The following is a 21,667-nucleotide window of genomic DNA, read 5'->3' on the forward strand; positions in this document are numbered from 1 at the left end:
TTTTTTAATTGGTTTTGTTTCATTGTTGTTCAATTTTTTGGACACAACAGAAAAATGCACCCATTTGTTTTGGCATAGAAATCATAAAGACAATGGTAACCTAAAGCAAAAGTGGTTTTTAAAAGAACAAGAGGAGATAATTGGTTTCTTTTTAAATCTGAATGCTTGTCTCTCTTTGCCTAAAGCTTATGACATATAGCTTGTTTGAGTGACCTTTTCCTTTAGGAGAAAATAGAAACTCTGCCACTTGACTGCCTGCTGCTGCAATAAGTTATTTTGTTCATCTTTTTAATTTTACAGTATCACATGAATGTGTTTTAAGACCTTTTTTTTATTATGACAGATATCTGAGATCTTGTCTTTTATTAATATACCACCTTTGCACAAGTTTCAGTTGTGTAATTAACATAATGATGCCTTATATAAACCTGAGAAATCAAGTGATTTATAAAGCGGCGATTATTTCCGGCGTTATGGCGAAGTTCCTGTTGAATAGCTGGGGATGATCGAGGACTTTGCTGCCTTCGAGACTAACGCGCTTCCGGCAGCGACTGCTGCGAGTCAAAGATAAGAGCGAAGCGAAAGGAATTGTTTCCCAGAAGATTAACACCTGCAACAGGAAAACGTGAAACAAAAAGAGAATTATATAAAAATAAAATATAAAAAAATCACTTAAATTGTGAATTTTTGTTTCTCTGGGTTTTTACTGTCATAATTTACCATTAAAAAATAATCTTATTAAAGTGGATATAGCCTCACTTAGTATAACATTACCTCAAAACAGCAAAGTTGTCTTTTTTTTAATTGACTGCTTTAATAAAGGTCACATTCTTTGCTTCAACTGAATTCAAGACAAAATTGACATTTTAGCGCTCTAATCAAGATGCTTTTCAATTTTCTTCTGACCGCAACTTTTGAATATTTACAGTGCAAAATGTATAATGCCACACCAAAAAGTGTGGGATTGTATTGTACATTTTGACTCTGCACATAAAGTCTACCACTGAAACTAGAACTGAATGTGTTGGTTGAGAGCAACATTGCCCGGTGTTTATATCACAGTCTGTCTGCACTGTTTGGATTATAGTTAAGATATTTCTGAGTGTAATTTGCAGTTTGGCCTTGTCCATGTGTCCATTCATTTGGCTGTAGAAAAAGCAATCGATGGAAGGCTATTCGAGGGCCAAGGGTCTCAACTCAACTTTTCAGAAATTATTGTAAAGCTCTCTCACATTTTCTGTGATTTTTTTCAAATGGCACTTCAGGTAATTTCTATACAACTGCACATAATTACCCACCTAAACTAACTCAAACTTTTCTGAAGAGCAAAGTGCCGCAATTACAGTGACAAACTCGCCGGCTCTTTTGTTATCAAAGCGGCTTCATTTCAAGGATACGCTGCTTTTATTTAAATGAGTCATTTGTTTTCCAAAAGGAGCATAATGAAGAGGTTTAACAACAACAAAAAAAGCTCTCGGATATGATAATTATGGCAAGCCTAATGAATCCCTACGAGATATCTAAATGCAACGTTTCCAAATCAAGACACCGTGAACCTCCGTGTTTGGTGTCCAAACTGCGTCCTCAGGCCAATTAGCATTCGGCAAGTGGCCAGAGTCACTTTGAATCGCACATTATCAGGTTTTGGAGGTGAAAAAAAAATGTAGCTATTTTCCATTGCAACTCACACATTTTTTTTATGCTCTTGACATTCCTCCAAAATAGCTCAAAACATTTGTAAAAATGCACAGACAAACTCATTTGCATTGTTCTTTAACTCTTTGGACCACATACAGAAACTGGTTCTCTCTCAAAAAGGAGCAGAATCACTACACTGAGTATTTACAGTGAACAGCCAAACTATTTCCACATATTAAAACAGTATTTTCCGGCAAAACAACATAAACAAACCGCAGCTGTCCATTCAGGTTTTCTACTAACTGATAAAGGATTAAAAAAAAAAACACCCTCCTAAGTCTTTTTCCGCCGAGTCAGCAAACTGTGAGTGATTTGATTCAGATCTGAAAAGTTGCTGTCCCCTCTGCAGACCGAATCTATCAGTCTCATCAGGAGCTCGGCAGCTGTGCTGCCACGATTTGTTTGAAAGAAAAAAAAAAAAAACTCTCTGAAATTCGTCCGGTGACTCTGCATCCACAATTGCGCGGCAAATGGGAAAAAATAAATGCTTCTCTTTTGGATCCTCTTGTAACATTTTGATAACATAACAGGATGATGTGAAGCTCAAGAAAGTTGATTTTACATGATTCGGTGTTTTTTTTTTTTTAAACCAAACTGTTTCCTTGCCGTCGCCACATACCGACAACAACATATAGACTACCAGCCATATGTGCAGAAAATCCTCACATGCGGTCTTGAGTCTGGGTTTATAGAGGGCTTACAGACACCGACGTCTTTATGTTTAGCTGTGGTACTCGGATAAACATTCAGTTCTCAAGAAAATATGTTGTAGTTTGAGGAGAACGGGCATTTGAGATGTACGTCTGGAGCTGCGAGCAGCAAGAGAAGAAAACACCATGACTAACCTTACATGACAAAGCTTCCTTGACGCTCAAACGGCGCCTTAAAGAAAAGAACGGCAAGCCAAATCTTCTGTTCGCAATAAAATTTTCCACGCCGAACCGAGAACCGAATGGTGGAAAAGTTGTCAAAAATGGAAAGCAGCTTTCAAGCTTTTTCCTTTTTCACTTTTACCAAGCATGCTGTTTGCAAAACACGTCGGTGCGAATGGATGTGTTGATTTCTTTCTCTTTAGTCGTTCTTTGACAGCCGATTGATAAGACACGACCGGCGCGAGGGCGCGGAGAGATTTGTTTATTCCATTCTGGAGCTTTATCGCGGTGTGATTAAAAACACTCTAATTCTTTCCAGTTTTCAAATTAACCTCAGATGAACCACGACGCATCTTATTTATTATGTCTTTACTTCTACGCCATAAAGCAGAAGGACTGTGTAAAATGACATTATTGTTTGTTATAGCAGATGTAATGGACCTTCAATTACGGCCTGATTAGAAAGTGATTTTTTTTTTTTTAAGGCAACGAGGATTCAGTGATTCTTGAAAGAAATCATTCCTAAAATGCTGCTTGTCTTCAGGCTTTCATGGAGAACCGAAAAGACATTCATATGCAGCCAATCCTGAGTATAAGGAGCTCATCAATCCAACGCTTCACTAAGACTCCGACATGCTGTGGCTGAAATAGAAATATATGTCATGTCATCTATGATTTTGGATGAGTGAGCTATCACGTAAACATGCGAAATAGCTTTTGTCAGCACAATATTTAAAACAATTTTGTGCACATTTGTCATGGTAATGCCGCTAGTGAGGCATACTGGAGAAAATGGCTTTAATTTTCACACCAGTGTCTGGACTTTAACCCCATTGAGTCTTTTGGGATTTGACATTGGGACATTGCAGAAGTTTACAGGCGCCGTCATCAACTCTAAAAGGGGTCCAGCAAAATGCTAGGATGCTAGACCCGTTTTTTTAAATTGTTTCGGTGGCGACTTTTATATTATCAGTCACATCCTGATGTGTGCAAAGCCTTAAGAGGATGAAAATCTGTGTACGTGCAATTTTTTTATTCCTGTGCATTGACTTTTCCTCCTTGTTATAAGAAGCTGTAGCTGCATCCTGCAGAAGACGCTCTCTGTCAAAGCTGCTACTGCTTTTCAAGATATCTCCCTTTTCTTTCCTCCTAACGCCTGCAAAACTTTCATTGTTAAATCAAAACAAAAGCATGTTCTTCAACTTTTTTTTTTTCCATCCAAAACTAAATATGACGGGAACAGCGAGGGAATTGTTACTTTGCACCCCCGGCTAAAAAGGCAGCCGGTGTGGCACTTGTGCACAAGAGATGAGGCAACAGAGGTTTGCTACACACAATTCATGTGGATAGAAAAGGCGGTAATTTCAGAGAAAATGTTTCTGTGCAATTTGTGCACGGTTTGTCATGCTGGGATTTGTTTCTTGGCTATTTTCACTTGCCAAGAGCTTTTAGCCGTTAAATAACTTTCAGCAATATTCGGATGTTTTTTATTTCAACGTTCCTCGCTGAAATTAAGAGGAAAAACTGGAAATGTTACCCTTGACCTCACCCCCAGAGTTCAGAAACACACACCCACACACAACAGCATCAACTGCAATGCGTCCATCTTTTTTTGTGTTTTTTTTTGTTTTTTTTTGCATACACACGAGTGGGAAATACAAATGCATGCTGGATAAATGTTGTCCTTAAACCTGGCGGCCTACAACCGCTCAGCAAATGCCAGCTGGGTCAACAGATGCCCTGGGCATCCAAGCCCGCTCTCGTACAAAGAACACTAAAGCAGTCGCTTCGGCCACACACTCACACACTCACACACACATGCCTGCACATTTTGAGCGGTAGTGACAGCAGATTAAGAGGTTTTATCTTGCTTTGTGTTCGCAACGCTGGAATTCCAGTCAGCAAAGCGGCGGCAGCCCGGAGCTGGAAGGGGTTTGGGAAGCGGCTCTGCTGCAGATAAATCTGCTGTGGTTAAAAGGGAAAACATGTATTACACAAGATGAAGCGAGTGATTGCAAACAGCAACAGGAGCAGGGTGGAACAGTGTTACAGTTTGGACTGATTAAAGTGCCTTTCAGATATGCAAATTCGATATTTGCAGCCATGATTGAAAGAAGGTTCACTCTCTTTCAATTTCCGTACAGAGAATCGGAAAGCTACCCAACAAATTAAACCAAAATGTAACAACAAAATGCATAAAATATACTGTTGAATGATTAAATATCAGCTAGTGTGACCTCCTCTATTAATGGAAATTTGAGCAATTTGCTACTCTTCAACAAATGAACATGTTAATGTGTAAAGATGGAAAGACAACTAGTGGACAGACATGTGGGCTCAGGTAAGAAATTTAAGTCATGTTATGAAAAAGATACTCATTAGCCATGTTTCAATCCAATTGTCAAGTGAATTTTGAGCAAAATTTTTAAAATGTTGCAAAAGGAAAATGCAAATTAGGCTTAATTTGCATAATTTCACCAGAAAGCACCTGGAGTGAACTTTTTTTTTTTTTGTTGCAAAATTGAGGAATTATTTTTTTATTTAGCAATTTCCATCACCCTTATTCAATGGTTGATTGACAAAATTAAAATAATGTAATTTTCTTCTCTGTAACTAAGGCTTGAGTTGAAATATTTAAAGTCTAAAAGACCAATATCCAGCATGTAGCATCACGTTTATCACACGTCAAGACTGCGGATTCACATTGTTCACTCCGACAGAAACAAAACATTTTGTTTACTCTCACAGACACAAAGCGTTACATATTACGTCCACTCAATCACCCACGCTTGATGAGAGGGTAAGTGCTGTGCCATGTCAAGTCCAATGAGACTGACCGGGTTCACTGTTCTGACCACAGGATCTTCACAGGAGCATCTGCGCCTCCGTTTGTACCGGCTGAGCCACGCAGCCGCAAGTCCTACACATTATATCTGGTGTTTTTTTTTTATCTTTCTGAATGGCAGCTACATAAAAAAACAAAAAAGAAAATCTGGCTTTTTCCCAGCACTCCCTATCAAGCAATCTTGTGTTTTGAGTCACTCCGCATTTGGGAAGCCCTCCAAAAAACACGCAGTGGTTGAAACAACTATGCTCTGAGAGGAGATGCTCATGGTGATTCAGAGAATCAGACGCCAGCAGTGGGAAGGAGAATAACAACGCCGAGAGCCAAGTTTTCATGTTTGATGCTGCGTTCCCGGCCTCTGTTAACCTTTCTGTTGGGCGTTACATTTGCCAGGCACAGATATTTTTTTCTATTTGTGTCATTACTTGCTTTAACCGCCTCCTAATCTTTCCCCGGTCTCGTCTCGGCCGAAGCACTTTCTTGTTTCAGAAGATTACTCAGAAACGACGGGGAAATGGCTCGACCGACCGCCACTGCGGTTACTGGTCCGGTGGTCTGGTGAGCTGAGACGGCCGCTGATTCCGTTTCGACAAATGCAAGCAACATGAGAGGGCCTGCGGGGATAGCGAGTCGCAGCAAGATAGAAGACTGGCCCCAGTCCCTCAATCCCAGTGAAAAGAAACATACAAAAACCCACCAACACATATCCCTATTGAAATAATTTGACAGGTGTATCATCTTATGGCCTTCTCAATATTTTATATCTGTTGGTTGGATGTGGCGAAAACATCATATATAAGGTACTGGGACCATCTGCTCAGTGCTATAAGAATCCATCTGAGGATAAATTAAGTTTAAGACCATCTCTGAGCCGGTGCCGTGTAGCACCCAAGGCAGTTTGTTGTCAGATATGAGATGGAGTGATTTATTTTTTCCCAAAGGCAGAGTTGTTCTCTTGGACCTCAGCTTTTATTGATACCAGAATCCCCCATCAGACGTCTTGCTATCAACAGACACATACCTGGAAAAATACCAGGATGATATATCTCTGTTTGAATCAGGAAATGGGCCAATCCTGATTCATTCCTTTCTTACCATGTCTTGCAAAAAGTCTTTCTGCTCCTTGTACTTGTTTAGATTTTGTCTCATTAGGGATGACTTAAGTTGATGAGGCTTATTGAGCTGGTACCTGGTATCAAATTTTGATTGTTTGAAATTATGAACATCTAATTATGTTACCGCTTTGTATTTACACCACTAGTGAAACGGTTCCACAACACAATGCTAGCAACACGATGGTTAACAATTCTTAGGTTAAACCCTGACTGATCCAATGACTAAATCTTTTAGGCTAGACTACACCCACCATGTTTAATTTGAGCACAAGACGTTTCATGAAGATTTCATGGCTCATTTTCCTTCTTTTCTTAGTCTAGACTGAAGTAATTTTCCTGAAAATTTTAATCAATTTCCTTCTATCTGAAGGTGAAAGTACACGGGCCATCCAGAGGTCTTACAACAATATGCAGGAGGAGCACGGCATATGTCGCAACCGGGCAGCGGGGCGTTTTCCCTTCAGGCCGTCAGTTCCCGAAACTACACATTAAAAAAAAAAAAAAAAAAACTTTTGAAAGCACACGCAGGGTCAGTGGGACCCCTGTCAGAACACACACAGGGTCTAATTGACTCAATTTCTTAACAACTAAGTCTTCAAAACCCAAAACATGTAATAGATTCAGTCTCATTGGCAGAAAAAGGAACAAGACTAAGCGTGATAAAGAGAGAAAACCATAGTACAACTTGTCACTGTCTCTTCTCTGATGGCTGAATGATGGATGACATCTACTCTGACAACAGCAAAACACTGTTGGAGGTCACTTTCAGAGGACAATGTAAGAAGTAACGCGTTTCCCTACTGAGGTCAATTATGGACTGCCATTCTCCTGTAACTGACAGCTAATGTTTTGCCCTTTCATTTATGTTGCAAGTCTTGACTTCAGGGTTAATCTTTCTACGACAGACAAGATGGAGGTAAAGGAATTCATTGATTTGGTGTAAAATTTAATAAAGGATTGCTTGTGACTCAAAAACCTTATAAGTGATCCAAATTATTCTGGGTAGTTTCTTTAGCACCCCTGGTCGATGATGTGATGCATTTAGAGTTGGAAAATGGCCCCACAAAAAAAAAAAGAGAGAGAGAGAAAGAAAAAAAAAATAGAGATGATGAAAGCCCTCAGCTGCACAGTTGGCAGAGGTTTTAGAGGGGAATTGAGAGCGGGTTGCTGCCTCCCACTCTTTCTCGTGTTCAGTCTTTGGGGCTTCTGCCTTGTCTCTAGGCCTTGTCTCTTCCCCTTCTTCATCTCTGACTCTCTTACTTGCTCCCTTGGTTTCTTCTCGCGCTCTCTCCCACTCTTTATCCCTCTGTATCTGGTTCTCAGTCTCTCCCAGGGGCTTAATTTATGCTTGTGGAGCTGCAGAAACATAGGGATGACAGCCCACGCACTCCCCTGGTTTGTTAGCTAGCTAGCTTGTTGGCTGGCTCACCGACCGGCTTGGAGTGAAGCGTGTGTTCATCTGAATGTACCGCATGTATGCTCTTACACAGATATGTTTGTCTACCGTCCCTCTTTCCCTTCTCATTATTTTCCTCCTTTCAGACATGTGCGGTTGGTTTTGTGTTGTTACAATCAATGTCAGGCGGTTCGCGTAGCTCCTGCCTGTGCCGAGTCATTCGGAGCTAAAGATTCCTTGCACAATTGGAGACGGAACCGGCACTTTGTGGCACAAGTAGTAGAGTGTCTATGATTAGCAGCAACTTGAAGGTGGAATTAGAGTCAGGTGTTTACAATCAATGGAATGAAATTCTGGTGGGAGTAGGCACTTGTAATTCATTTACAGCACAGAGGGTCTATCAATGTGTGGTCTTCACAATACATGGCTTGTAATAACTTGGAACAAATTGAACCTCTTCTAAGTCATCACATAATGGCAAATCCAAAAAAACAAATTAGGCTTGGAGGTCACCAGTAGTTATTCAAACAGATGTACATATTAATCTCATACAGAGGGGATACAATGTAAAGCGGTTGTGGAAGAAAAAACGTATTTTTTGCGGTGGTAAAAGGTAGTAAAAGGTAATAAATTAAATTAGCTCAAATTAAGGCCAGTAAAAAGTAGTACAAATGCAGGCCAGTAACTAACGGTAGTAAAGAGTAGTACATTTGTTTGATCATTCCTTCAAACTATTTGTAATTTGCCATTGATGCTCACTTACTGTTTTAAGTTCGTTTTACTAAAATCTGTATAAAAAAACTTACTACGGTACTGCCAGGACCTGAGCTGTCACTGACTGACTTCAAGTTGCTGTGCGCGTGCGTAGTGTTGGAACCGCCTAACGTGTTGAGACTAGCTAGTCATTTTGCGCTTCGCCATGGGAAAATATAAGTTTCACAACTTTGGCTCGATTTTCCGAGATTCAAAGACTAGAGATGACTGAAAGGCATTTTGTAAAGTATGCAGGAAAAAAAAAAATCTAAATTTGACCTGGCACAGTGATCAAATCAGACCGAGCGGAGCATCCGCCATTCATCAGCAGCAGATTCCTGCGCGGGTTGAGGCGCCACCGTGGAGCAGTTCCCCGTTTCGTTTTTTTGGTGCTAAACGAAGAGATGCAACTGCAAACTCAAGCTCAGCTACGAGCTAAAGTTTTTTTTACCAGCGACGCGACGGGAGCTGCAGAAAAGGCAGAGGACCTTGCTGACTCTAAAGCCAGCGCTCAGAGCTGAGCTGCTCTGAACACCGCAGCAACTACAGTAAGTTAACTCCAACTGCACCGCTCACAGGTTGCAGTGTGAACATACTCAAAAATGAAAATTCCACTGCAGTTGTAGGAAAAGTGGTAGAACTTTTACGTACCACTTTTATGATTCATTATTAGCTGATACCATTTCGACACGTTTCATGCTATTGTTTAGATCCGGAAATTTCGCGAAGGCAAAAAGACGATGCTTTACCTTGCCATCCGCAGTCGCGCTGCCGCTGTAGAAATGTTCCGTTAACTAAATGAAACCTTAATTTAGAGCAGTGCGCCACAGCAAAGGGAAAAATAACTCAGAAAAACCGTCGAAGAACAACTCAAAACCACTTGTATCCCCCCACTTTCCGTGTCGGCTAGCTACACTCGGACTCGTTGCCATAGCAACAAACGGCTCCACTATGAGGACTCGACACCATAAAACCCGTAAACGTTTCCCACAAAAAGTGCAACACATTTAGTCCTCAACAGTTTCATGTTATTTTGGGATTATAAAATGATCATCTGAGCACAGCGGTGGTTGATTAGCTAATTTAAACAGCTGCTCTAATTGTAACGATGATCCGACAGAGTTGGTGTGTTGGTCACCTGTGAAACATGATACCCTTGAACCTTGAGTTGTCCTAGTGTTGACAATTAGTAGGAAATTAATATTCTATAGAGAATAAAACATTGGCTTGTGAAATTGGAATGTCTTTGCATTTTATTGATATTCTTAAAAAAATACCCAAATATCCTCAGTCTTATGGATTTAGGATAAGCACTAAAAATAGTGGTTCCTGTTCTTAACATGCAAGGTTTTGGTCAAGATAAAGTCACAGTTAGACTTTCCAGTAAGTGGGATAAAGTTTAGCCTTACATGAGCCGTCAGTGCACCAACTGCGGCTTTCTCACATATCGTAGATTATCAATCTATAAAAAGTTTGACCTGCTGATTTTAGCCAGTGCCATTTTTTAGATTGAAATGTCGCTAAAATATAGGAAGAAAGTGTCTTAGTTGGTAACAGTGGGGTCACTATTGATAACTGCAGCATGCAGACATGATCTGGTAGGCTGGTCTATCAGTCAAACCTCTCACTGCTGAGCAGAAGAGGAAAGTGGCTGATTTTTAGACCTTTGCTGAAGTAGAAAAGATCAGAGACTTTTCACGTAAATATCGAGCGATCACCGAACTCCCAAGATTGAGAAAATTGCCGCGAAATTGGTTGGATTTTGTGTTGGCAGTAAAAATATTGTAGCGGTAGTAAAAAAGTAGTAAATTCAACTCTGGGATTCCTGTATAAACCCTGTGTTAGATTTGTCTGAAAGCATCTACAGGAAGTTGGAGTAGATCTGATCAGCTTGATTGATTTTTTTAGTTGCGACAATTTGTGTGTATCAAACACGATCTGTAAATTCCAGAATAAAAGCCGCTACTTTTCACACGCTTCAAACATCGACTTGCACTGTGCGATACTTATGGAGAGTCTGGGATTTTGTTTATGTGGAAAATGTTGCTCTTTATCTCAGGAGTCCATTATGCTGTTGTGTTGACTGCAGTGCTTTCTTCCCCTCACCGTACTGCTCCCTCTCGACAAATTGTGGCTACTTCGATATTGTTTCATAGATCTGTTTTACAAAACCAGTGCACTAAGTGGGAGAGAGAGTCAAAATTTTATTCTGACACTAAAATGTATAAATGATTGAAAAGGCACACATAGTGTAGCAATAAGACCTTTAAAACGGATACTTAGAGGAGTAAATCAGAAGTATGGCCTCTCATAAAATATTAAATTTGCAGTTAGACGATATATCTAAAAATACTCGGTGTTCTTTTGTTGCCTTTTTGCTTTAAGGCTTCTCACTTAGCTTTAAGTTACTACATACTTGAAAAAAAATGTTATCAAAATTTGCTAATGCATCTAAAATATAGGGAGTTCATAGAAATTTAATGACTTAAACTGATGTAGATCAATTTGTTTACAACCAAAACTTGCACTTTGCCAGTTGGCAATATTTCACCAAAAAATATCTTCTTTTTTTTAAAGAAAGATAATTGTTTTACTGGAATTCAACACAATCACTTCTCAGCAGAGATGCAATAATCTGATGAACTACTAGCCAGCAGCACTTCATTACTGCTCTTCTCCTCGTGACGTTTTCCGTGACTGAACCGACTCGTCCTGAAACCCTAAAGAGGGGAGGCAAAGGCAGTGCCAGTAGTGATAGAGAAAAAGCAGCATCTCGCCTGCCCTTCTTTGCAGCATCTCTTGTTTGATGCAAACAATACAGACAAGGACACCCAGATGAAAATTAATTGAAACTAGTGCCGGTCTCAGCAAAGCCCCAAGCCGCAGGCCTGAAATGATCAAGGGGACTTACGGAGTGACTCACGCCCACGTCGCAGGGATGACTTTGATTTTATGCAGTCAGTCACACGTCCCAGTGGCTGATGAATTATAAAAAAAAAAGTGGTGGGTGTCTGTATGCAGTATAAGCCTTATTCATTATTATGCACGATCTGGTAGAAATGGAGTAAGCCGTCACGTGGAGGCAAGGAAAGTCAATGCAAAGAACATTGAGAAAGCAGAAAGCGGTGTTCGTAGCGGTATGCCGAACTTTGACTGAACTCATTGGGAATCTAAAAAAATGATCCCATTGGTTTATATAAGATCCTCCCACAACTGGTGCCATTTAAGGTGTTTAACTTTCAGTGTGAAATCCATTTTCCAATGTCGTCTTAAGGCCTCCCTCTTGTAGATGGAGACGGACTTGACAAGGCGAGGTCTTTACAAATGAACTCTGCTCCTCTGTCTTTGAAAGCGAGCGCGACAACGGCAGTTTGTGAGCGAATGATAGCGAGGAGCCGAATCTGAATTCAGGATGAGTGTCAGGTTAATATCTCCCCCCCTCGCTCTCTGCCACGACTATAATTCATTCTCGGATCGCGGTGGAAAAAAGGGGGTACATGAAAGGCCTTTCCTTCCTCCTCCTGCTCTCATCAGCCGAAGCCCCGTACACATCCCATCGATTACCATCGCTCATTTTTTCCTCTTTTGTTTCTCCCTTCTTGTCCCCATTCAATCCATTTTCATTTAAACCCCTTCTCCCCGCATCCCCAGTTTCCTTTACAGCTGCTTTCATTTCAACCCTATCTCTCAATCTTCCACCCAACCTCTATTCTGCAGCCTTTTCAGACAAGCTCTGTCTCACTTCCTCCACCTGTCTGTCATCTCTTCTCCTTTTCTAACAAACCTCCTTTCTGACTGCTCCCATCATAGGAATGTTCTGTTTTATTGGCATATCCTGGGTCTTTTCTCCTTGACCCACTTGCGTTTGTTCTGTCAATGCACACTTCCCTCCCCTCAACTGTGCACTGTTCGGAGCAAAGCCCCCTATGGACCAATTAAGTCCTCCAGCTTGATGTCTTTTCCTACCCTACGCATTCCTGTTGACCAGACAGTTCAAGGGCCTCAAGGACTAAATAAGGAGATGATACACACTCGAGACAGACTTTAACAATATTGTTTTCGAAAGCGATTTATTGTTGACGCACTTGGGCTATGTCTTGAGAGAACTTTGGAGAACTTCACCTAAGCTCACACCGAGAGCCTTTTCACAACCAATGTTTTAGACGCTAGCCCTTGCCAATGAGCCGTAATTGCTTTGGATTTAATGCTTTGCAGCAAATCAAGAGGTCTAAATTCAGAAAAAGAAGCCCTAGCACTGCAGAAAATCTTGGTGGTTTCAGAAAGAGAGGGTATAAAAACAATAATATGAACTCTCAGGGCATGTTGCACAACACACCAGGGTACAGCCACATTTGCTCGCAGCTCATTTTTCTTGCCTCGCTGACAGTGAGAGACATTAGCGTTTGAGGCATGCACATCGTGTCAGGCTCGGAAGATTTTCACATCATGTTTAAGGCTTCAAAACAACAACGTTGAGAGAAGAACTCGTGGTAAATGCACGCTAGTGCACTAATGTGAACCCTGAGAAGAAAACATTGGACCCTTCCAAGTGATTGAACCTCGCAGCCCATTGGAAGCTCTTGTGACTTGAAAAGTACTTGTGACAAAAACCGGTATTTTTCCTCCTCTTAAACTTGCCACATTGTTCAGAAAGCTGTCACAAAAGTCTATGAAAACCCCCTGACTGACAGTTCAAGCACTAAAGTTGTGCCTGTTTCTGAGTTCTCTTTCCACAGTTAGACAACCACCTGCTGGATGTGAAAGATAACAGAACACCTACCATCCCAGAAAAGTCTTTTTTTTTTTTTTTTTTTTTTAAGAATCATCTCACATTAGCACAAAGTGACTCAAAGATGCTGTAGAGATCACAGTTGTAAAATGACAAACATGTCGTTAAGAAAGGTTAAGAGACAGCAAAGTCTCAAATATTAGAAACAGATTACAGATGGAATATTTGTATGTTATCATTTTTGAGTCCTGGATGGAAAGTGCTTATTTTTGACTCTGTAAATGTCTGTTTGGAAGAAGAAAGAAGACTTGGTTCCATATTACATTGAGTAGAAATTTCTATTCTTCGATTTGTTTGACCGCTCTTCCACCACTCCACTGCTCACATAGCACTGGATTACTTGTACCACAACTTGTACCCCTAACGAATCACCAGGCCCCTTTCATACTGCGCTGCTGGAAACTTTTGAGGGGGGGGGGGGTTTGCCGCGTTTGTCTTTTGATTCTTACCCAGGAAGCTTTTTGGCTAAACCGTGAGTGAAACAGCCATTGGGGCTGACTAGTATATATTTCATTGGGGAAGGTTACTTTAACATTAAATACACCTTTCTCAACAGGCGAGGATGCACTTTTTAAGTCTATAATCAGATATTTAAGCGGCTTGAAACCATTCCTCCCTCCCTGGCACCTCCCAACCCGGGCCCCCATCCGGCCCGGTTTGGGGGACAGACGCCCCCCCAGCCCCCCTACAGCTCCGCGCCTGGTGGGATCTTCTTGGCAAATCAACACCTGAATTACTTACCAGGAAATCCAAATTATTGCTGAGAAGTGGAGAAAGAGTGATAAGGGCCTTAGAGGCATTTTGTTTTTAAACACTTGATGGGGCACAATGTCTAAAATAAGTATCCACATATTCTGTAAGATCAGAGGTTTTGTTGATGGATGGTTAGTGTTGACTTGCATAAATGGAACTTAGCTACAACTACTTTAGCTAAAGATGCTGCATTATCTTTTATTATAATTGAGTTGGGATTTATTGCGTATTACATTAGGGAGCCTATGTTAGTATCAGTGCTTGTGACAACATTTAAAGTCTGATTAAAACACTGGGGTTTTCAGAATTGCTATAAAAGCTAAAATATGGGATAAACACCAGATAAATCATATTAATGATTTATGTAATAAGATAATTAATTAGCCTGGTCATCCTTTAGTATTGTTTACATTTCCGCACTGTACAGAACAAATGTGTTCTAATGGGTCGTTTACAACCCATCAAATATTGAGTGGCAGCACTTTGTGATCTGACATGTATGCTGACATGTAAAATTATTAGAGATGTGCCGATCAGGTTTTTTCCTGCCGATACCGATACCGATCACCCATGAGGGCCGATCACCGATACCGATCACATAATTATTNCTCTGTTGAACTTCTTCTTTTCTTCAGGACATAAGTTTGGATTTTTGGCATATATTGATCAATGTGTCAAAAATGTGATCTGGTCTGGCTGTGCTTATTTTAACTTTTTTTTTTGTTATATCTTTCTTTTCCCAACACAATTGCTTTAAACAATTTTTTGGGGGGGATTTTTAGATCAATCTCTGAAAACAATGAGTGATTATTGTGCGATAAGTCCCCTAGATCAACAGTTTGTGAAACAGGCAGCCCCGGCCCCATCTGGCACCAACAAGCACGCCATGTTCAAAGTCACTCAGATCCCCCCCCTGTCTTCCACATTCTGCCGGCCAGTTCTGTAAGCCATCTCCACTCACTTCCAGATGCCTTTCTATTTGTCTTACCATGTAATTGTATGGGGTGTACATAATAAAGTGGCTGTAAATATCTAGATTCGAGGATTTCTGATGCTGTGGTGTGGAGTATGTCCAATAAAAAAAGGGCAGAAAAAGAGATGTGGCATTCCAAGAAACGCAAAACTGCAACGATAACGTGTCCTATTGACGATTGAGTATTTGTCCTCAGAAATCCAAGAGCGAGCTCAGATGTCTGCAGTGATTTGTAGCAGCTACCAGGCCTTAGCAGAATATATCCCCAAAGCTGGCGAATTTGTAATTTGGAAAGTCAAACTGTGGAGAAAAAACTCTAAAGTTAATCTCTTGCAAATGCCTTGAGTCTCGAGTAAACCGAATCTATATTTAGTGGGAGAATTTTAATTCCAGGCGCTGCTGTGATGTCACATTATCGATTTAAAAAAAATCATCTGTATTTCAGAGCAGACAAAGCTCCCTGAGCTATTATTAGTTTGTTTATTTGCTGAAGCCTTTTTCGTTTACTTCCTTGCTCCCTTCATGGTTGAAAGAAAAAAAAAAACAGAGGAGAAAAATGATACAGAGGATGAGTGAAGGACTTGGAAAAAGACAGTTGTGCAGGAAGGCACATGATAGGGATGCGCATACACACAGATACACACACACACACGTCTACCATCATCCTAATTAGTTACGACAGGGAAGAAGCCAAGGCAAACACAGCCATGGCGACTTCCACTGTGGTGCACTGCTGGCAATGTGCCCTATTTACACATTTAACACACATATGCATAGACACACACTCAGGAGTGAGCAGTTTCACATGCTTTTGCAACCATGGATAAAGAACGCCCATGCACACGTTTACACAGGAAGGGAGGAATAAAAAATAAATAAACCAACCGACATGGCTGGTAGTGTTATCACCGACGGTGATTCAGCTCTGTGGATGGGAGCACATGTGCAGAAATGGAGATAAAACACAAACGGAGCTCCTCTTGCTTCGCTCCCCTTTCTTCTCCCTGAACCCATGCAGACACACGCGCGCGCGCACACACGTGTGCTGGAGCTGCGCCAAGTCCCGGGGCACAGTCATCTGAATCTTTTAATTGGATGTGTGTTTTGACAGGCTAATCTCAAGAACAGGACACTGTCCGTCCGGCAGAGTTTTTTCTTTTTTTTTTCCCCCCTCTGCGTTTAGCAAGAAATGCATCTTTTAATGATCTTGGTGACAAATTGATTTTGGGGTTGTTCTGTTTGTTTGTTTGAGTCACAATTCTGCAGAGAAGAGTGCCTGCATGTGCAGAAATCAGAGGCCGTCTCAAGTGTTTTGTCTGTGAAGCCAGCAGGATGTCGTGGAGTTTTATCCTGAAAGAGACTGCGTGACGTCACTAAAAACGAACATTCAGGCCTCATCAGGTGAAGGGTTTGTAAATAAGAATGATCGTCCCATCTGTCCGACCAATTAACGTCCTGAACTTTAAATATCTCCGGTCATACATTCCCCTTCTTCTCAACGATTTGATGTGCAAATTGAGCGAGTTGGCATCGAAATGCAGGCACACGGAGAGAAGCAGGAAAATGGAGAGCAAACGATTTGACTCTTACTCAAACAGCCAAAAAAAACGACAGGCGCAGAGGTGAGGAGAGGTGGCCGACAAATCCGGGATCCAATATATCCGATCTTAACAAGGCTGGAGCAAGATTTAAAATTACGACTAAATATAGAGGTGAGGCTGCTCAATGCAATAGAATCTAAAAAGCCTATTTTTCCAACTTCTGAAGCTCAGTTGTACGCAAATAAGTACCTTCTGACATGATTTGGTTTCTAATGATAAAAATACATGCTGAGAAATTGCATTTTGGATATTAATAATAATAATAATGAATAAAGACGTTTTGCCATAAGCACCTGTGTAAAACTCTGCTTTCACTTTCAGTGTGAACTGTGCTAGTATTAGCATGCTAACATCTTCACCATGTTAAAATGATTTGAAATTGTAAATGCGGCCACCTAATGTAGTACATTTGCTCACACTTTCTTGAAACCATAACCACCTGAATAAAAAGCTCATTTAATAGAGAGAAATACTTCGAAATGAGCTTATTTTTTTTACGCAGTGTGGATGAGCGATGAGATGCGTTCAGATGATGTGCTGCCACCGACTAATGTGGTCGTAATTCTGCGACGCCATACTGAAACAAAACTGCTTGGCGATTAATTTGTCTCAGTCACGGCCAGGTCGACGGCGCTCTCTCAAACTCTGTCACTTGTGCGGCTAATGGGTAAGCAAAATGGAGTTTTTGTGAAATGACCCAAACTTACTTACTCGCATTCCATTACAATGAAATTGCTGAGAAGAAAAAAAAAAAAAAAAAAACAGAGAGAAAGGGGGGAACAAAAGAAAAAGGAAACAGAATTCGTATCTAAGCCACAGCGGAGGTGAACAATCTAAATCTGCGGCGCTGTGACTCTCACACACAATTTATTTCCTGGCAGCGGCTTGCAGACTTTGAACTCGAGCACATCTGAAAGCATTCATGTGGAAAGTGAAGGCAATAAGGCTTTGTCAGGCTGGCAGATATGATCCTCCGTCCTGCCTGATGTAACATCGGAATAGCAAGTTGACGTCCCTGCACTGCATTTAGCTGCTAATATAAAAGGCTTTATAGAGACTCTGCTCCGACCATAAAACCCTGTGACAATCGCGCCGAGCAAACTGCAAGCTAGAGCTAAAAGCACTCGCCTGGATGCTTGAAACCGGACATATGAGGTTTCATGTTTTCTTGGGGGGTGGGAGGGGGGCTTCTCTTTGCCTCGTTTTGATGCCAAACATGTCTTCCCTTCTCTGCACGCATAAACATATTTGCATACGACTTGCTGAGTTACTCGTTTTGTTACCTTCAAGCAAGAAAAGAGCAGCATTTTAAAAAGCTGCATTCCATTTGCAATGGAGGTTTGAATCAGGATATGGTAATTAAATCCAACCTCAACAAAAAAAAATGAGTTGGTAATATCACTTTATTTTAACTTTAGGTAGATTTGGGATTCAGTTAGATTTTGAGCTTGCGGCTGATAGATTATTGACTTTTTTTTTTTGTCGAATTTAGGAGAAAGTTCACTTGAACCCAAATGAAACATGCCACCAATCAACCATTGGTTGAGCAGGTAACCAATCAGAACACTGGGCCTTACAGGAAGACAATCTTAAGAAAGCAAAAGCTTAACAAATGATATTTCATGGAAAAAATACCAAAAAGTCATACACTATCTTTTATTGACGACATGAAGATTTTTAGTTAAAAAAAAAGAAAAAAGGTGAAAACTTTTGATTCTAAGAGAATTGTGTTCTTGCAGGTGTGATGAAGAAAATGGCTAAAATGTGAATATAGTGTCAGAGAAGCTGATGATCCTATTTGGCAGGGAACGCTGCAAAAGAGAGAAGTGAAAATGATTGAATCCCAAGAGGATTATGCAATTCAATTTAGCTTATTTATATGGAGTCAATTCTCAATATGTCATCTTGAGGCACATGACACAAACGCAAGAGGAATCAATTCAATTGTGCAGACAAATTCCGAGTCAATTTCATGCAGTCCTAGTTATCAAACCTTGGAGAACAAAATAATTTATTCATAAAATAAAATCATTCTTTTTGTCTCCCATGGCAGAATTTTTGTCTTACAAAGGGACAAGGCTGCAGAACTTCAAAGTTGGTAACAATAAATACGTAAAAACTAGTACGGCGTTAAATAAACACACATCAAATTTTGTGCAACGAAGCACACAACATTAACGTGCAGAAAGAAAATGCAAACTTCAGATGGGCAATTTCTGATTCAAATTGGTTAGAAAAGTTTTCAATCAACAACTAGTTGTTCCGGAATTGGTACCGGCACCGGGCAAGTTCAGACGATCCTGGGTGGATAAAGGTAGTTGCCGAAAAAGTAAGTGAACAAGTTGTATCTGCATTTCCATTACAAATGAGAGCAAAACTTTGTCAATGTTCCGCATATGTTCTCCGGCGTTTTACTGTAGTGATGTTTCATTGAACTGACTAATCAGAGAAGACAAAAACACCATGCTGTGAGGAACGAGAGCCGCAAAGTGGTGCAAAATCATGCACATGTAGCGTTCTCTGCTTTTGTGCAGCTCTTTTCTCATAAATGCTTGTCCAGACTTTAGAAAATGGCGCACTAAATAATCAAACTGTCAAGAGTGTGAAAGAGTAATCCATTTCTCTTCGGTAACATAATGTCTGCCTGAACAGATGAGATCAGCCAAGGTTGCTGTTCCTTTCCTAAGCGTGGGCCGACGTGACTGACAGCACCTAAAAAAAAAATAATAATAAAAACTGCGCTATATGCAGCGTAAAAAAGAAAAGAAGCACAAATCTTCCTTTGGTTTATCTGCTTTCGATTTGCATTTCAGGTCCTTGTGTCAATTCAACAAGATTTTTATTTTTATTTTTTTCCCCCCTCATATGAAAGCTGCTGCTGCACATCTTATCCGACTGCCCCTTGGTGTTACTACGGAATGCAGCGCACACATCCAGACAAATAAAAGAAAGTGAGAGAGTGAAAGAGGGCAAAGGGGGCACTGGGAAAGAAAGAGAGGAAAAAAACTTCCTCACAAATCACTGCGCCCGCTTTCATGACATTGGAGGGAGGGAGTTATTTGTTTCACTTTCCCCTTTTGGAGCCAAGAGAGGAGAAAAACAGTGAGTGAGAGCGGGAGATAAGGGACCGACTGTAGGGGAGGAGATGATCTCTGCACGGCGACGGCAAATAAAAGAAAAGGGAGATTTGGATGCGGATTTCGCCCTCTGCTTTTGGCGTTGGGCTAATTCAGAAAGCTTTGCTCTGTTCACAGAGAATGGACTGACATTTTCTCCTCGCGGGCCTTTTGTGGCGCCGTCACTCATCGGCGCAGCGCGTTGTGACTTAGCAATCGCGAAAGTCAATATTGAAAAGATCACAATGAAAAGTTGTGTAGAAGAAGGATTTGATGCTGGTAAACAAACCAGAGGGAAAAAAAATCTGTTGACACACACCAAATTGTGTAGATATTTTTTTTTTTTAAAGAGACAGTATTTATTTTTCCAGGAACATAGTGCCATAACACAGTCAAGTAAATGTGTTCCCATCAGTTCTGCTAAATGCCATATACATCACATATGTGTAAAAAGAAATTTTAATTTGTATTTTAACACTGTAAAATTGGGCCTTTGTCTCTTTAAAAACTGAAAGCTCCGCCTTCAGGAAGTCATCCCAACATTTCTCCTCTATTAACCCTTTCACAACATTTTTACCAGCGTTGCACTGAGAAGTAGCTCTTACAATGAGCTCATCAGATGTTCCACCATGTGTTGCTAATTGCTGCTGGCTAGTCTGAAGGAGCTGAGTCGGGGAGGCCTGCACAGAGAGATCCACCCAGGCATTTTGCACAACTTAATGGTTGCCACGGAGATTAAAGGATTTCCCAAACATGCATGAAAGAATCATAGCAACTCTCCATAGATGCTTTTGTTTAGGGAATAGCAAACATGATGTAAAGCTTCAAAAAGTGGATTTTACGTAATGCTGCCCCTTTAAACAAAAACAATCGACTCTGATTTAACGTGATGGTTCATTCAGAAATGAATCATTCTAAGCCGTTTACAAGAAATGCAAGTCACAAGGAAGTTAGGCCACTTTCTTTGTGCTGTGAAATTTCATTTTCATTACGGTCTTTGTGGCTGTTAATCATGGAGAAAGGCCTCTTACATTTCTAATCTTTTGTCAGCCATGCCTGGATTTTCGCTGCTCTCCACTGGAGCCGTTATGCTCACAGATTGACTTCACAAGCGCCCCGTTTTCCTCCGTTTGCCTTTTATCTGAAACTCCCAGGGCTCTCGCAAGTTGGCAACTGACGTCCAACCCGCAGGAAAAAAAAAAAGAAGAAATCCCAACAACCTGCGAGGATAATTGTAATCTCGCAGCAGGTGGGGCGACAGCAGTTTTATCTGACTGGATATTGTGCAATTAGCTCCGAGTAAAGTTCAGCATTTTGCCCGATTCCTCTCGGGCCTCCTGAACGAAGAGGTCGGCGGGAGACGAAGACGCCTCGGTTCCGTTCGTTTTCAGAGTGCGCTATGATTTTTAATTACGCGATAGAAGGAGTCTTTTATTGAGCTTACACGGCTCCCCGCTGTCACCTGTCCTCTCTAATTGTCTCTGCCGAGGAGAGTTGGAGGCGAATGTAATTACGGCGAGATCAATAGTCGCGCATCGACGATGACACAGTGGCGATTCAGACTATATGCAGATTGATTCATTTTGCGGATGTTGTTTGGTTTAATTTAATGGAAGGGCGCAAGCTTCTGGCATTTTCTGCCCCCCTCCCGTTTAGAGAACAAGACTATAAAGACAATTATATGGGCAAGTCTAATTATCTAAGAACTATATGGACTGATTAAGAGCAAATAACAGCAGCCTTGGAAGTAATTTTG

General features: G+C 40.9%; 2 long non-coding RNA genes across 2 annotated transcripts; both read right to left on the minus strand.

Moving 5' to 3' along the window:
* Positions 1–344: 344 nt before the first annotated feature.
* Positions 345–9,614, minus strand: LOC107836776 (uncharacterized). Its single transcript, XR_001662731.1, has 2 exons — positions 9,360–9,614; positions 345–610 (listed from the first exon to the last, which is right to left on the minus strand). It is a non-coding gene; the product is annotated as an uncharacterized LOC107836776 (long non-coding RNA).
* A 40-nt stretch (positions 9,615–9,654) lies between these two features.
* On the minus strand, positions 9,655–21,020 carry LOC107836775 (uncharacterized). Its single transcript, XR_001662730.1, has 3 exons — positions 21,008–21,020; positions 17,021–17,023; positions 9,655–10,370 (listed from the first exon to the last, which is right to left on the minus strand). It is a non-coding gene; the product is annotated as an uncharacterized LOC107836775 (long non-coding RNA).
* Between the last annotated feature and the right edge of the window lie 647 nt (positions 21,021–21,667).

Source organism: Poecilia formosa, unplaced genomic scaffold, assembly GCF_000485575.1.
Source record: "Poecilia formosa unplaced genomic scaffold, Poecilia_formosa-5.1.2 Scaffold83, whole genome shotgun sequence".
Taxonomy (NCBI): domain Eukaryota; kingdom Metazoa; phylum Chordata; class Actinopteri; order Cyprinodontiformes; family Poeciliidae; genus Poecilia; species Poecilia formosa.